Genomic DNA, 5,603 nt, shown 5'->3' with positions numbered 1-5,603 from the left:
GAAATTAGGTAATAATCAGCAAAGAAACAAGTTCAGGTGCTAAGCATTTATTTCTCTTTTTTCACCATAGCATCTCTATGTGAAAAGTATAGCAAACTGAAAGGGATTGCCTTTATTGACTCAGCAAGTGTGTGCTAAGAGTCCTCAGTGCCAGGCTGTGGGTCAGCTCTGAAGATGAAAAGGTACATGATGGAGTGCCACCCCTAACGAAACTGACCGTCTGTCTGGTGAGGGAGACAGACACACAAACACCTAATTACATTCAATGTACTAAATGCTTATAAGAAACGTGCCGACGTTCCTATAGGAACCCAGAAGAAGGAACCATTAATTCTGCTTGGTTGGACTACAGAGGCTTTCCAAAAAAAAAAAAAAAAAAACCTTTAGTCTGAATTTTTAGAAATAAATAGCATTTTCTAGGCAGGGAAGAGAGAGAGAAAGTGTGTGTGTGTCTGTGTGTCTGTGTGTCTGTGTGTGTAAGGGTGAGTGGGGAAAAATGGAGGAAGATGTTAGATAACGCAAGAATAGCGAAGAAGTTCCGTATCTCATTCACATCAAATAACAGACCGCTCAGAGCAACTGAAGTTCTTTGAGACGTTTCTGCCAGCATCAGAATCCCCTGTGCTCTGATGATGGAAAGACCATTCTACCCCTCCTTCTGGAAGAACCACTGGCTGCCTGAGGCCTCATCTCAAACTGGCCTCTCTCCACTGGGCAGACCTTGACATTTCTTATGTTGTCCTCACCAAACACTCCCTCTGGTGAACAGTAGTCTTCTAATAAAATTCTTTTATTCACCAAAGCGGGTATACAAATGATTAACGCATACATGAAAAGATGCTCAACATCATTAGAGAAATGCAAAACAAAACCACAATAAAATATCATGTCACATCCACTAGGATGCTTATAATAAAAAAGAAAGACGAATCTAAGTGTCAGCAAGAAGAAACTGGAATCCTCATGTTTTATGGTAGGAATGTAAAATGAAATGTCCAGTTTGCAAACAGCTTGGCATTTTCTTAAAAAAGCAATAATAAACTTACCAATGATCCAGCATCACTTATGAAAATATTTGTGAACACTAAGACTTGTTCATGAATGTTCATAGCAACATTATTTATAACAGCTAAGAACTGGAAACGATACAAATATCTCTCAGCTAGTGAATGGACAAACAAATTATGGTACATCCATACAAGGTACACCCATACTCAACAGTAAGAGATACCCCAAAACTCCTGATACATTCAACAAATGGATGCATCTCACAAACATTAGATGAGGTGAAATAAGCTATAATCAAAAGTCTGTTTGCTGAATTTATGGGAACAGAGATCAGACTAGTGGCTTCTAAGGGCTGGGGTACCAGGAGAGGACTGACTGCAAAGGAGAAAGATGGGGCAAAAGGTGACCTTTGAGTCTGATGAGAATGTTCTATATCTAGTTTGTAGTGGGTGGCTGCATAGTTGTTTGGCAAAACTCGTTAAACTGCGCAGCTAAAAATGGTGAATTTTAATATATTTAAAATATACCTCAGTACACTTGACTTTAAAAAATGAGAAACATTAAACTAGCATCAGGGAAGCCAGCTAGGAGAACACTGCCAAGGGAGGAGAGCCGTGAAGAAAGGGAAAGGATTTGATGAGGGGAAGCCTGCTTAAGAAAAAGGAACATGATAGAGACAAGCTTCCTGGAAATCAAAGAGTTTAGAATTATAAATAGAGAAGGCGGAATGATAAAATACAAGACTAGTTGGAACAACGGAACTCAAAGTAGCCTCTTTGTAGAGACAAATACCAGGATAAAGAAGAAAGTTCTGGTAAGTCTGTCATGAATAAGGAGAAAGGCATGCACACAATCACTCACTCATTCATTCATTTACTCATTCATGCGTTCATTCTTTCATGCACAACGCATGCATGCATTGCATGTTTTTTTTTTGTACTTACCATGGATAGTGGTCAGGGCAAAGGAGAAGAGGGATCGTTGAACCCACACTGTAGCACCAGATGCCTGGGTGCAGAGCCCAACTTCAGACTGGGTCTTCACGGCCCCGTGTTTACCCAGTAGTTGTTTGCTCCCAATTTTGTTTCAAAATGTTGAACAGAGGTGACTTCATCCCCAGGAAGTGAGGCCCTTTCTGAATTTAGCATGAATCCTTATTGGCCTGAACCAGTTGTGGGAATCCTAATACCCTTCACCAGTGATTAACGAGAGATGGGAATATGCCTTTGTTTCTCCACCTTGAGATACAAAGGGAAATATACTGGAGGACCTTCATGTTCTGAATCAAAACACAACTTGAGGAGAACGCCTTTTGTGTCATTCCCTTCCTTCCTGCTTGACTAACTGGAACTACAATGTGTCATCTGGAACCATGTCAGCCATCTTATCACCATCAGGTGACAATTCTGTAGACAAAAAGCCAGCTGGCTAAAGATCCCAGAGAAGGGAGGAGAGAAAGAGCTTTAGTTCTTAAGGACACAAACCATCTGCTACACCAAAGATAAAATCATCTACCTCCAAACGTTATGGAAGATAATAAAATGACTGTATTTCTGAGACACAATTAACTTCTTTCTGTTCCTTGCCATCACAACGCAGGCAGCACGGATTCCAATGGGAGGTCTCAGAGTAAGAACCGAGCAATGGCCTACGTGGTTGTTCATGCAGCCCTCACTCCCAAGGCTCATCAAAGAGGTGGAGAGAGGACAGGAAATCTCAAGGACATGGAGGAAGGAAAGACCCTGCCGGGCTCTAGGGAAGGATCCCATCCCTGAGATGGGGACTAGTGGGGAAATGGAAGGTATCAGAGATGGGATAAAAGGTCAGTTCTAATCTCTTGAGCCAATGAGTGACAATGAGAACCAGAGATTAGAGAGAAGAAGGACCTATAGTGGAGGGAGGGAGGAGAAGGAGGTCCAACTGGTCAAAGTATTTTTTGCACCCATGGAGAATGAACCCAAAGTGTCTCAGCAATGAACCCAGAGTATCCCAACCCATTCATCCCGTGATCATCAAGTCAATGGATGCAAAGGAGATATGTGATTTACTGTCATGCCATTTCCTACCCCATTAAAGAGTAGGCAGAGAGCACTGAGATGGAGAGCTAGGAAATTGGGAGTTCAGGTCTATGCTGTCAAGGCTTTTTGAGAGTAACTCCCGGGGTCAGGCAGTTGAAGTCTGAGGGGTCTTTGATGATTCTCTTGGCTTTTGATGCAGAGTTGAAATTACCTTCGCACAATTCTTCTCCTCGTGCTCCACAGGAAATGCAACATGTTCACAGTGCAGCTCCGCGAGTCATTTCCCAGAGGCATAGGACTAGAAGGGAAGCAGGGAGATGTTAGAAGATGATCAGTTTGGGTTTTATACAATAGTGGAAATTTTAAGAAACAGATGTGTTGTCTTGAGACTGCCTTTTCAGTACCTTGTTTTATACTCTCTACATGTTATTTTTTTTTAATCAATAACAACTATGGTAGAGTGACTGTGCTTTTTCAATTTCTTGGATTATGGTTTGATTCTAGAAATTGGAGCCCAATCTTACCTCAATCCAGCTATCCAGCCATCTCAGCTCAACTTTGTCCTATTACACAACTCTCCTCTTTATCTATCTCTGCCAGGCCTGACCTGAAACTGATAATCCTAAGCTTTCTAAACCCGAATCAAGGCAGAGAGGAAGAAAAGATGAACTTAGTGGGAAACACCAGCATCAATCAATGTCACAATGCTTGTATCCTGGCCCTTGGTCCGTACTTTACCAGATGTGTGATAATAGACAAGTAGGTTAATGGCCCCTGCATCACAGTTTTCTCATCTCTCATAGGAAGTAGAGTCAGTCTTTCCAGTCCTACTTTACAGAATTACTGCAAGGATGAATCAACATTGGATTGCCTCATTTTTAAATTTTTTAATACATTTATTTATTTATTTATTTTTGGCTGCGTTGGGTCTTTGTTGCTGCACGTGGTCCCTCTCTAGTTGCGGCCAGCGGGGGCTACTCTTCACCGCGGTGCACAGGCTTCTCACTGTAGTGGCCTCCCCTGTTGCAGAGCACGGGCTCCAGGTGCGTGGGCTTCGGTAGTTGTGGCGCGTGGGCTCAGTAGCTGTAGCTCACGGGCCCTAGAGCACAGGCTCAGTAGTTGTGGCGCACGGGCTTAGTTCCTCCGCGGCATGTGGGATCTTCCCGGACCAGGGATCGAACCCGTGTCTCCTGAATTGGCAGGTGGATTCTTAACCACTGCCCTCTCTCTCTGTCTCATTTTTTTTAAATAAAGAGGGGCAAAATTAAACCGAGACCATGTGCTTTGAGCACTAATGTGTTATAGAATTGTAAAGAATTATTATTATTAGCTATTGTTGTCATTATTTAACAAAGTACAGAAATACACAATGAAAAAACATTTCCATAAATTGATTTCACTGTTCAAACAAAAGTTTTCCTTTAAAGCCTCAAAATTTATCTTTTCTAGTTTCTGTATTTATACCCAACAAAGAGGCAAATCAAATTAAAAATGTAAAAGTATCACAAGTATTTTTTTCTTATTTTACAGCTTACCACATTCTGACACGTTATTCCACTGAATAATAAATAAAAGGTTTCTAATAAACCTTGAAATCTGGTCATATGAATCCACCAACTTCGTTCTTCTTGAACATAAAACTTGGCTAATTTTGACCTTTTGCACTTCTACATACATTTTAATATCAACTTGTCAGTTTCCACACACATAAATACAAATTTGCTGTTATTTTCCTTAAATATAAAGTTGCTGTTATTTTCCTTTGGATTATATCAAACAAAAAGTTTAATTTGGGGAAAATTGTTATTTTGTGATATTGAGTCTTCTAGCCCCTGAAAATTATCAACTGTTTTGTGTTTATTTTCATTTATTTATGTTCATTTTAATTGATCACAAAACACTTGTAGTTTATAGTTTTCTCCCTGCTCTAGTTTGGATATTTTCTACTGACGGATTCCCAGTAACTAAGCTGTCCTTCAGCCGTGTAATGAATGTCAGGTTCTCTTCAATTAGTGACCTTTCTCTGCAAGATATTAGACCCTCAAATATAGTTCATTTTAGTAACTCTTTACTCAGACTCTGTGCATGTGTGTGCATGTGCATGTGCACAAACATGTACACAGGCCAAATTAATCCAGTTTTTCTTGGTTCTTGACTGCAGTACTGGTTTGTCTCAAGCTGGTCCTTCAGAGCTACTAGCTGAAGCCTTTTCTTAAAGATTGAAAAACCAAAAAATAAAGGATTCATAGTAACCTTTCCATTAAATACTTTTTCTTTCCCCTTTAGGGTAGCCTGGAAGAAGGGATTTGAAGAAAATCTTGAAATTACCAAGTTTCTCAACAGAATTCCATGACACTGATGAAGCACTGACACATGTCAGGCATAAAATGTTCTCTGGTTTTAAAGTCCTTCCACATATTAGACTGTGAATTCTTATATTACCATAAATGTAGTAGTCATTAGTGCTGGTTTCCAAATATTCTCATTCTTCCCTCTTCTCAGCAATTTCACCTTCTGGACAATTGCCCACCTTGGCTCCCTTGTGGTGGGCTATGACTAGCTCTGGACAATACATTG

The sequence above is a fragment of the Eschrichtius robustus genome, chromosome 6 (assembly GCF_028021215.1).
Source record: "Eschrichtius robustus isolate mEscRob2 chromosome 6, mEscRob2.pri, whole genome shotgun sequence".
Taxonomy (NCBI): Eukaryota; Metazoa; Chordata; class Mammalia; order Artiodactyla; family Eschrichtiidae; genus Eschrichtius; species Eschrichtius robustus.
Note: the sequence above shows the minus strand (reverse complement) of the source record.